The sequence below is a fragment of the Pelodiscus sinensis genome, chromosome 1, assembly GCF_052426305.1.
Source record: "Pelodiscus sinensis isolate ZL-2025 chromosome 1, ASM5242630v1, whole genome shotgun sequence".
Taxonomy (NCBI): Eukaryota; Metazoa; Chordata; order Testudines; family Trionychidae; genus Pelodiscus; species Pelodiscus sinensis.
This window is the reverse complement of record NC_143052.1, coordinates 244,660,616-244,672,977: the sequence shown is the minus strand read 5'-3', so window position 1 is coordinate 244,672,977 and position 12,362 is coordinate 244,660,616. Positions and strand designations below refer to the sequence as shown.

General features: G+C 42.8%; 1 protein-coding gene across 6 annotated transcripts in view; it reads left to right on the top strand.

The window, feature by feature from the left end:
• NAXD (NAD(P)HX dehydratase) overlaps positions 1-12,362 on the top strand; it is a 62,851-nt gene that overhangs the window by 18,984 nt on the left and 31,505 nt on the right. The gene's annotated exons all lie outside the window — the stretch shown is intronic.

Here is a 12,362-nt window from a genome sequence, read left to right as displayed (position 1 = left end):
TCTTAATTGCTTCACCTTGTAGATAGCAAATCTAGTCATTAAAGGGTTAACTAGATTCAATATAAAATATAAAGGTCGCCTTATATGCATTTGTTGCAGGGTTGGTTAGTTTGTTTCATTTATTGGCTGGAGTTTGTTGCCAACTGGATATCTTACAGGAGATAGTGTTTTGATTAGGTTTTGCAAATTGTTTGGAATGAATGGACCAAATAAGACTCAAGATACTTACTTACAGAGCTCCAGGGAAAACTTGCAGTACATAGTGCACTGTGTTGGTGTAAATCAAAACACTTTTTCTAGTGTAGGCTTATCAAAGCATTTGGTAATCACTACTGTAGACAGGACTTAATACTTTTAAAAACATGTTAGCACCTTTTAGAAAGTGTATGATAATCAACCCTAAAGGGAAGCCTGAGACTGACAGCTACAAGTTAGTGCATTTTAAAGATGTTAAACTTTTTCTTTGTGAAAATTGGTGTTTAAAACAAGTAAGTGATGAGGGGTTTTTTGTTGTGCTTTAGAAAAAAAACCCTTTTTGTTTTCCTGGTGTAAACAAGGTAGAGTGGTTTGCATTGCTGGGGAGCAGCCACACTGATGTCTAAAACCTGGTGTGCAGATCCTGAGCTGGTGTAAATTCTCAGCTCCATTGAAGCCAATGGAACTATGACAGTTGAGCTAACCAATATGATTTTATGTGGGAGGAGTTGATATAGAGTACTGTTGACTGGTTTGTGGTAATAGAGAACTGTCATAGGAACAAATGAGACAATGTGGTCCGAAAGGAGAAAACCACAAGCAAGATTAAGATCAGTAATGAAGTGACAGATTTTCTCTAAATCCCTGTATGTGGAATTTCCACACAGTTTTAGTTCAGTATCTTCAGTATAATAAAATTTTCTATTTTAAAAAAAAAAATTCTTTGCAATCATCCTGGTATCTTTTTTATGCTAATCTAATGCCCTGTCCTATTCGTTCAGTAAATATACAAATGCTACATAGGGCAGGTAGCCATGTGTCTGAGAGAGAATCTGCCTCTTTCATCCAAAGAGAATGTTAGGTCAGATCATTACAATTTTTAGTCGCTTGACAGCCCTAAAAATAATCGCTATTAATCGCGTGCGATTCCTCTTTCAAACACTGCGGTGGTGTTCCAATGGGCAGCACTGCATGGAGCCCGGCATCATCTGGAGTTCCCAGCTGACTCTGGGCTCCATGCAGCACTGCCACTTGGAAGTGCAATTTTGGTACTTTAAAGGGGGCAGCGCATTAGGAGCTGGGCACTTCAGAGGCAGTGCAGCATTAACACCTGCGATTAACGTGTTTAATTTTTTTAACATGTTAATCTTGTCCTGCGTTCATGCAGGTTAGTTGACAGCCCTATTATTTATGTCAGTATTACTGATTTTTACACTTCAAACTGACTTAGCAGAAACCGTCCACTAATATGGTTGGATGTTGCTGGAAACATTATTTAAAACTGAATAAACAATGTTCAGGTACGGTTTTCCAAAATTCTTTGACTTCTCCCATAAGACTTGCCTATCTTCCTGCCTCCAAATCTGAGATAATAGTCTTTCCTCATAAACAAGGGCACTATACACTTTTGTGGATGCCCAAATGTCTTGATTGAATGTTCTAAATCCAGTTTTGTCAGTCTGAAACACAGACTGCCCGTATACATACCATCTCTTATGTGGTATTGAGCTGCCAGTCTGCTTCTGCTCTTCTAGCAACAGCAACTTCTATTCCCATCAGTCCATTTTATTTTCAGAGATCACTTGAATTGTCTCCGATGCTGTCCTTAATGCATGGGAGGAGATCCCTGTAAAAGTTTGCAGAACTATTGCTTTGTCCTCCTTTTTACTCCTTGTTAAAGGTCACCTTTGCTGTGATATCTGCATGATGCTTGACAGTGACTAGGCAGCTGATGTTCTGTGACCCTGCTTGTTGTGCCACTCATTATCAGGGCCTTGTGTATTCTGTGATTCCGTGTCTCACTGATTTTATTTTGCAATATTTGACGTTTTGCCAAACGTTGAACAATGCCCCATTTTACTGCAGTCAAGAGCCTGATATTGTTCTCTCTGCTCTGCGATGACCTTGCTGCAGCTTCCTTTTTTGGTACTGCTTTCACCTCGAGGGGGAGTGCATTACAATAAGCAGCACATTATCTTGTTCTATTCTCCGTAAATATGTGAGTTGAAATGAGACAAAGCTCTCTGGGCTCATCCGGATGGCCTTTGCCTGTCTTTTGAAGATACGGGCCAGAAGAAGTGTGTGGCAGCTACAGGGTGAGCTGATGAGTCTTGATAACCAGACAGAGCTCTCATGCCCAAGTTACAAAATGTGGTGGGGAGGGGCCTGAACAAAGTTTACCAGGGAAGGGTTGTGAGGGCAGAGGGCCAACCTGATGAACTTCAGGTACTGGGGCAGAATTCCATCCCTTGTGACCTGCAAAGGATGCAGGGTTGAATTACGGTAATTTGCAGCCATAGATGTACAACAACACAGATTCCCAATGGCTTCACACCATTGACTGAACTGCCTCTTGAATGAATGGTGGCAGGGTGCCTGTTCTCTTTCCAGTGAGGCAAGGATAGCAAACACGAGGCTCAGGAAGGATAGAGCTTTATCTAGCTGCCACATTTTCCTTTTCCCCTAGGAGCTGTGTAGCTCTCTCTAAGGAACCTAAACATCCAGCCTTATCAGGAGTAATTTTCTCCTTTATTTAGGGTTTCTATAAAATATACTGCTGGACCTTCTGAGAGGATTTGGCAATGTAATGCAAAAAAATCAACAAGTTAACTTAATGAACATTGCTGTGGAATTAAATAGCTCATACTGCAAAACTTGAGCCTATACTGCAGTGATGTACACAGGACCCTCATCACAATCCTCTCCCTCCCTCCCCCCGCAACCTTCTGTCTCTTATAGCCATCTCTTTTATGTCATCACATAATCTCCCCCGCCTCCCCGGTAAACTCTTCAGGGGTGGCTATTCTGTTGTTACAGGTATGCATGTAGTATCGTGGTGGGCAGCCTGCAGGCCGTATGCAGCCCATCTGTGTTCCGTGTGTGGTTGCAAGATACTTTGTTTACTGTTCCCCTTGTGCAGGGTTGCTAGATTCTGCTGGTTTCCATCTGTGTAGTTTTTTTTCCTACTAGTATTACTAAAGTTACACACATGTAAAGCAAGGGCACATGAAGTTACATTTATGTTGATTGCACATAACATTGTCTGTGAGAGCCGTGTGCTCCCTCTCTCTCCCCCTCTGATCAAAGTGCTAATCCATGTGCACAACCCTGCCTGCATTCTCTCCCACAGATAATTAGATTGAGAGGGTTTTTATTTAAATGATGTAGTTTTGGTTTTAGTTTAGTTCAAAAGTTTTAAACAATGCCAAGTGTATGTAGCCTGCTTCTAACTCCTCCTCTAAACTCCCTCACAAAACTCCCTGTTAGCTGCCCCTGTTTACTAAGCTCCCTAGTCACTTACTAGCTGGCTTTATATAGCCTGGCCTTCCTGATAGCCCCATCCCCTGGTTAAGGCTTGACCAATAACCAGGGGGTTCTAGATTTCAAATCCTCGTTAAGAAGCTTTCAGCTGCCCTTGGCTGAAGAAATGGGTTGTACCCATGAAAACTCATGATACTATTTTTGCTAGCCTTAAGGTTTTTTTTAGTTAGACAAACACTGCTACCCTTCTGAAACTTTGAAGTACAGGCAGTCCCCGGGTTACATGGATCTGACTTACAACGGATCCCTACTTACAAACGGGGTGAGGCAACCCCGCACTAGCTGCTTCCCCCCAGCAGACTAGGGAGACGCGAAGCTAGCGCCTCCCCCCCCCCCCCCCAGCAGACCAGGGAGACGCGGAGCGGCTTTTCTCAGCAGACACCTCAGCTTGAGAATAAAGGACTGAGGGAAGTGAGGTGTGGAAGAATAAAACTGAGCTCTGGAGAAATGTTTGGCTAGAGTTTCCCCTACAATATATACCAGTTCCAACTTGCATACAAATTCAACTTAAGAACAAACCTACAGTCCCTATCTTGTACGTAATCCAGGGACTGCCTGTACGTACATGTATCATCATCCTTTCTAACAGACAGATGCATGTTTCAAAGATCTTGCATATAAGGCTTCATCCTACAGAATGGCTAGCATCACACCTAGTACTTGCTGCTTCTGACTCGTAAGAGCCAGAACTCTACCAGATAACAAAGAACTGGTCTTAATGCAATACAACTTACCATGCGTGTGTTAGTAACATAGGATTTTTAAAAATCATTAAGATCAGAGTTTTAGATATCTGCAACACTCAAATTCTGTAAAAAGAATCTTTTTCTTTTTTACCGTAAGCCATTAACACAGGAGTGGGTAAACATTTTTTCATGTGGGGCCACTTGAAGAATTTGGTAAGTAGTTGAGGGCCACACTCTTCACATTAACGGAGGAGGTGCGGGAGTCTAGAATAGAGGTGGGGTGCAGAGGGGAGCTTGAGGCAGGCAGGGAGCCAGGTGAGGCTCTTGTGGCTGAATCTGGCCCACAGAACATGTTTTGCTCAGCCCTGGAGTAGAGGCTGGAGCCAGCTTCTCAATGTATAGCAGGCGACAGCAGCAGTAGCATGGAAATGGCCTTGAGCAGGGAGCTCTTAACCTCTGCATGGGGCTCAGAAAAGGACTGTATGCCTGTGCAGGTACACAGGGAACCTTGCTCTGGAACATTTGTACAAACCTTTACCAGATGCTGACACGTGGGTAATTTTTAGTTGGCAAAGATAAAGATTTTTATGCCACCTTGGATTACATTCGTTACATTTTGCAACATAAAACGTTCTTCATTCCACATTCTCTAATTCATTCATGATTCAGAGCTGAAGACGTTTTTTCCTAATTTGTCGGTAGCTTTGAGAATTCTGCTCACCCTGCTGATGAGCAAAGCTTTTTGAAGCTCAGGTTCATTAAAACATATTTTTGATTAGTGATGGCTGATGAGACAAACCTCACTTGCTCTTTCATTGCTTGAAAATGCCCTTGGCTAATCTTTAGATCTCTCTGATGCTGTGCTTCAGTTTGTAAGGGCCAAGGCAAGAAAAGCGACTTTTTGAGCTAATGGATTAGAGATAACATTCTAAGGTTGAAATACTATTTAATACTGGTCCATCCAGTGTTGTTGAATAGTTCAATTTCTTGATGTTAGTACATTTCCATTTTTAAAATTAAGCTTAGAGGAAACAGGTTTTTTAGTCTGGTTTTATATTACATGAATATAAAATGCAGGTGTTCCTTACCCTAGTGTGCAAATTTACTACCTTATGTTTAGAAGGGTAAATCATGCATGCAAATTATGCATCAGAGTTGTAAAATGGGCTATGAACTAGGGATGTAATAGTGTAGTTGATTAACCAATTAACCGAGAAGCAAAAGCTTGTAGATTAATGCTGTCGGCTACACGCATTCCCCCTCACTCCCTTTGCCAGTACATTTTTTTAGCAGGCTGGCCAGCAGCCTGGCTTAGTCCTTGCTCGTGCCGAATCCGGGACCTAGCCCTGCTATGGCTCTGCATTTAAAATGTATTAGAAGCCAGCCAGGTAAGCAACCCAGCTTAGTTCTGGCTCATGCCAGAACTGTATCAGAGACAACAGCATGAGGTGACAGGCAGCCGATCCACAAGAGGAGCTGGCTTCTAAACTGGTTCCCCTCGCGGACCAGCTCCCACCTGGTACCCCACACTGCTGCCTTTTATACAGTGGCAGGGGGCTCCTTGGGGACTATAGAATAGTCAAGTAACTGATAAGAATTCATGAGGTTACTCGACTATTCAATTAACCAATATTTAACATCCCTACTATGAACTCAATAAAAATGAGGTGTTTAAAAAATGGAGGAGAGGGTCCAAACATGCTCCTTGCCTGTGGTGCCATTTTGTTTAGAGGCTGCCCTAAGCACCTAGCTGTAAGTCCCACATTCTTGCCTCCCATTTGGCAAACCTTTCCAAATTTGCATATACAATCTAACCCTTGCCACCTTACCTGCTGAAAGTGCACAGAGTCCTCCAAGTATGCTCTCTTTGAAGCCTTATTTCAAGTCCAAGTCACCAGTATCACTATAGTCCCCCATGCTCCCACCTACTTACAGCGTTTGCCAAGCTGTAGGCCCTCCCTGTGCAATCTGTGGGGAGCAGAGGTCTCCCTAATATGAGCCATCTTTGTGACTAGAACCCCAGCTATCCATATTCCTTCTTTTCTCTCTGTCCCCTTGAACTTCCTTTTATGTCTCCCTGATTTTAACCCTGTAACCTTCACACCCATCTCTGTTTTCTGATTAGTTGTATCCTGGAATTGCTTCATAAGGGCCCATTCCCAGCTATAGGGGTGAGACATTAGCCCCGAATCAGAGCTCAGTTAGGGGCAGGACTTGGCATTTTGGGAAGGTCTAAGGTCCCCTGCCTGCCCGCCATGTGAGCCAGGAGTTGGAGAAGTCCTGGCCCTCTGGTCAGGAAGGCTGTTAAATAAAAGCAGACATTTTAAAATCATCTGGTCCAAAGAACTAGTATCTTAAAAGTGCAAGCTATGGTGTTCTGTGGACTGTTTAAGTCTGGAAGCATTGAAGAAGTTCCAAAACACTGGAAGAAAGCTAATGTACCAAGTTTTTAAAAGGTTAAATGGGATGATCTGGGCAATTATGGGGACTGTATGTCAGACATTTGTCCTGGGAGAGATGATGGAGTCGCTGATGATAAGACTCCATTAATAATGAAAGTAATGTTGATGCAAATGTGGGTTTATGTAAATTAGTTCTTGGCAAACAGTCTTGATATTTTTTTTGGTGAGAGTATATGGGTGTGTCTAGACTACCTAGTTTTGTCGACAAAAGTGGACTTTTGTCGACAAAACTATACCAGCGTCTACACTACCGCTGAGTTCTGTCGACATAACGTCGACAGAACTCAGCAGTTTTGTCGACACTGGTATACCTCATTTTACGACAGAAGGTGTTATGCCTCGTAAAATGAGGTATACCAGCGTCGACAAAACTGCTGAGTTCTGTCGACGTTATGTCGACAGAACTCAGCGGAAGTGTAGACGCTGGTATAGTTTTGTCGACAAAAGTCCCCTTTTGTCGACAAAACTAGGTAGTCTAGACACACCCATATACTCTCACCAAAAAAAATATCAAGACTGTTTGCCAAGAACTAATTTACATAAACCCACATTTGCATCAACATTACCTTCATTATTAATGGAGTCTTATCATCAGCGACTCCATCATCTCTCCCAGGACAAATGTCTGACTTACAGTCCCCATAATTGCCCAGATCATCCCATTTAACCTTTTAAAAACTTGGTACATTAGCTTTCTTCCAGTGGTTTTGGAACTTCTTCAATGCTTCCAGACTTAAACAGTCCACAGAACACCACAGCTTGCACTTTTAAGATACTAGTTCTTTGGACCAGATGATTTTAAAATGTCTGCTTTTATTTAACAGCCTCCCTGACCAGAGGGCCAGGACTTCTCCAACTCCTGGCTCACATGGCGGGCAGGCAGGGGAACTTAGACCTTCCCAAAATGCCAAGTCCTGCCCCTAACTGAGCTCTGATTCGGGGCTAATGTCTCACCCCTATAGCTGGGAATGGGCCCTTATGAAGCAATTTCAGGATACAACTAATCAGAAAACAGAGATGGGTGTGAAGGTTACAGGGTTAAAATCAGGGAGACATAAAAGGAAGTTCTGTCGACAGAAGGTGTTATTGCCTGTAACATTACGTCCAGACTACGGAGTTCTGTCGACAAAGCAGCTTGCTTTGTCGACAGAACTCACTGTGTCTGGACGCTCTTTGTCGACGGAAGTTTTGTCGACAGATACTGTCGACAAAACTTCCGTTGACAAAATGCGGTAGTCTAGACGTACCCTATATGTTTGGTAAATGTAGTAATGTTCATGTAATACCTTCATTTAAGACTTTGTAAGATGTTTGGGTTGGTACCACATGGAGTTTTGATTAACAATGACATTTCAGATGGATTAAAAATGGCTAATTTATAGGTCTCCATGTGAATGGGGAATTAACAAGTGGGTGGGTTCCCAGTGGGGTGCTACGGTGAATGGTTTACGGCCCTGTGCTGTTTAATAATTTTTTTAATCCGTCATCTGGAAGAAAACATAGCTTCATCTATGATAAAGTTTGCAGATGACAATCCAATTGGGGGAATGGTAAGTAATGAAGAGGACCAGTCATTAATTCACAGTGATCTGGATCACTTAGTAACCAAGGCATAAGCAAACAATATACATTTTAATATAGGTAAATGTATATATCTATGAACAAAAAATGTGGGCCATACTTACAGGATGGAGAATTCTATCCTAGGAGACAGCGACTGAGAAGTGTTGGGGGTCATTGTGAGAAATAAGCAAAACATGAGCTTCTAGTGTGATACTGTGGCCAAAAGAGCTAATGTGATCCTGGAATGCATAACTAGGGGAATCTGGAGAAGAGACAAGAGGTTATTTTATCTCTTTCTTTGGCATGTGATTTGAACATGTCCACATTGTGTTCTGCCTGGGTGTCCGCAGTTCAAGAAAAATGTAGATAAACTGGGGAGAGTAAACTTACACATGTGGATGATACCAAGCTGAGAAGAGTTGCATTCCTCCAAGTTTCACTTCACTTTAAAACTACTTGCTTACAAAATCAGAGATAAAAATACAATTGTCACAGCACAGTTACTGAAAAATAGCTTTCTTTCTCACATCCTACTATATATTTTTGAATCTCTCTGCATTTATTTGTTCAAGAACTCCTAAACGGTAAGGGCTAGGACCCCAAATTTAGTATTCAGCTTTCTCTTATCTTAACTTAAAGCAAGGTAAGGGTTTGATTTGTACGGGAGATGCATAAAACCATATGGAGAAGACAGAATCACCGGGCAGGTGAAAAGGGCTGGCTGATGGTGCCCCCCCACCCTGTCCAGAACTGCCCGAGCGTCCCACCTCCCAGGTGCCTTTTGAGGAGGAGGGCTGTAGCTGTCTGTTCCTGTACATCAGGGAGTGAGGGGAAAATTCAGTTTGCTCCATTCCTCACTCTGGTGGGCTGTGGGGGAATGCCAGGGCTGAGGGGTTCAAAGGTGCTGAAGTTTTTGGTGGGGCCAGGGATGAGGTGTTTGGGGTGCAGATAGGCAGCTCCAGAACTGGGACCAGAGGACACTTCCCTCATCCCTATTCCCCCCCCTCCAAGCATCAGCTTGTTCTGGGAGAAGAGGCTTCTCTCTTCCCCACTGCTGGCAGGCAGCATGGGGTTCCCAGGGAAGGGGGCCTCTAGTAGCAGCAAACTCCAGGACCAGGGGAGAGAGGCCCGCATCAGCCACATACAAATTGTAACTTGCTCCCTGTTCCCTCCCTAGTTTCTGCTCAACCTCTACCTTTCTCTCCAGATCCTTGTTTTGTGGCCCTTTAGAGCTGCTGCAAGGAAATGATGGTTATAACTTGAATCAACAAGGTGACCCAGTGCCTGATATTCCATGACCCAGTACTTTGAAAACCACTGCCTTAGGGGTCGACACCGTGACTTGTAAGAATGGGGGACTCTAGTTTTGCAAGAATTTGTCAGTAAAGCTGGTTACAATAACAGTATTACATCTGTAATTGGGTGTACATGTGTAGTAGATTGATATTTATGTATTCAGAACTACTACACAATACAAGCAACCTATAACTCTCTTTGGCTATGCAGTCATAAGTGTTCTGAACACCACAGATATCCTGAAATAAAGTGGGTGTGATGCTAGGAAGTACAGGCAGTCCCCGGGTTACGTACAAGATAGGGACTGTAGGTTTGTTCTTAAGTTGAATTTGTATGTAAGTCGGAACTGGTACATATTGTAGGGGAAACTCTAGCCAAACATTTCTCCAGAGCTCAGTTTTATTCTCCCACACCTCACTTCCCTCAGTCCTTTATTCTCAAGCTGAGGTGTCTGCTGAGAAAAACCACTCCGCGTCTCCCTGGACTGCTGGGGGGCGGGGCGGGGGGGCGCTAGCTTCGCGTCTCCCTGGTCTGCTGGGGGGAAGCAGGTAGTGCGGGGTTGCCTCACCCCGTTTGTAAGTAGGGATCCGATGTAAGTCGGATCCATGTAACCCGGGGACTGCCTGTATTTGTTCTGATTCTTTTATTTAAAAAACCAGCAATGATTCTTCAGCATCTTTTTGTAAGTGATCTTGTTTTATCATCACTATTATTGTTGTTCCTAATCTCTGGGTTTTATAATAGTCTACTTTGTGTTCATTCTTGATGTAAAATTGCAAAGGAGTTACATGAAAGTGAATGTTTGTAAAAGACTTTGAAGATGAAAAGCAGTACTGAAATGCAAAATACTACCACCAAAGGCAAAATAAGCAGGATTGGCTTAAGACTGGATTTTGTATTTCACAAGAAATAGTTGTGTCTTGGAGTGTGTATCATTCATTGGGATGCAGAAACAAAACTTATTTTCAAGATTGAAAATAAAAAAATGAATTTTCTGTTGAGGTTATTTTCATGAACAGTCCAAAAAACCTACATGGTTGTGCAGCAACTACTGATGAGTTAAGTTTTGTCTAATAGCTGAATCTAAAAAATGTCTTTTACTTATTATGTACATCTGGCCTTTTTTAGCAAAATTAATTTTAAAGCCAAGCTTTTCAAAACTTCTCTTTTAGCATGGAGTAAAATCTTGTGGGATTACTTTACTTTTCTCTTCTGTATTTTACAACTTAAATGTTATTCAAAACATGAATAAAATAATGGCCCAGATGCATTCCCTTCTCCCACAAATTGTTTAGAATGTGGGTTACTGGAGGTGTTTCACATACATAAATGTGTGTAAAAAGGATTTTTTAATAATGCTTTTAAATTTAAGATTTCGGGAAGTATATTTCTACTGGTCTCGAATGTCTTTCCTGTACTTTATATATACATATCATAGAGTTGCTATGGGAATTGGATTAGAGAGAGGCCAGAAAATATCTATTGGAGACTAGAAATTGGGTATCCGTATACTAAACAGGAAAATTATTGCAGGGACACAGACTTTTATCAAATGGTTGTTTATCTCATTTATCTACACCAGGGATGGGCAACGACAGATAGTGGGTGGACCGCATGAGTGGCTCTCTTTCTCCTCAAGAGTTGCAGCAACCCATGGCCCGCTGGGGTTCCACATGCGGTCCTACAGCCCCCCTTCCCTGGTCTGCTGCCTCTCGCACTGGGATACCAGAGTCCTGCACTTGCCTGCTCCTCCCCCTCCCTCCCAGCACTAATTGCCTGAGTTGTGTTCCAGCCCTGCTCCTCCCACTCCTTCCTAGTACTGGAATGCTGAGAATCAGATGTTTGCAGCATTCCAGCTCTGAGAAGGATGGGGAAGAGTGGGGACAGTGTGTGAATCTGGCAATTCATGTTTCCTCCAAAAGTGCTCGGAGACAGGGGGAGGAGCAGGTAAGTGCTGGGGTCCAGTGGCCTAGGTGCAAGGGGAGTAGAGTAACAAGGGGATCTGTGGGCTATAAGTAGAGTCTCGGTGGGTGCATGCGGCCTGTAGGCTGCCTGCTACTGACCTACATAGTAGTTCATCGTTTCTGCACAGCAGCCCTGTTTTTAACAGGACCATTTTGGAGCACACAGTGCCTTTTGGGAGCTTGTTTACTAGTCCATTCTGAGATTCTTGAAGTTGCTCTTGCTAGTCAGAGGGACTTTTGGCTCCATTTCAAATAAGGAATTGCATCATGAGATGGGTTTAAGAGGACTGGTGGAGCAAAGCTGCACGTATGAGACAGGAGTCAAAAGCTTGAAGAAATCATTGTAGAGTGCAGTGCGCTAGTTCTAACTAGAGCTGTCAAGCAATTAAAAAAATTAATTGCGATTAGTCGCACTGTAAAACAATAAGAATACTATCTAAATATTTTTTGATGTTTTCTGGATCTTCTAATACAGTGATTTCAATTACAGCACAGAATACAAAGTGTATAGTGCTCACTTTATATTTATTTATTTACAAAACATTTATATTGTTTAAAAAAAAAAGCCTTCTGTTCATCTCACTGAAGTATTGTAGTGCACATTCTATCTTGAAAACTGAACTTAAATTCTTCTATATAATCAATAAATTTGTGTCCTTTTCAAAAGAGTCCTTTTTTAGCTTCGATCCAGCTGTGGGTGGCACAGGGCCAGAGGGGGATAGATGCTGCTGTGGGCAGTGCAGATTTTGGGAAGAGGGACAGCTCCAGAATTAGATGTGGGGGGGGGGAGGGTCAGTCCCAGCCCCCCAGTAGGCAAAGAGAGGGAGGCTTAGGTAAGCCCTGCTGGGGGTGGGAGGGAGACAGCTTGGGCAAGT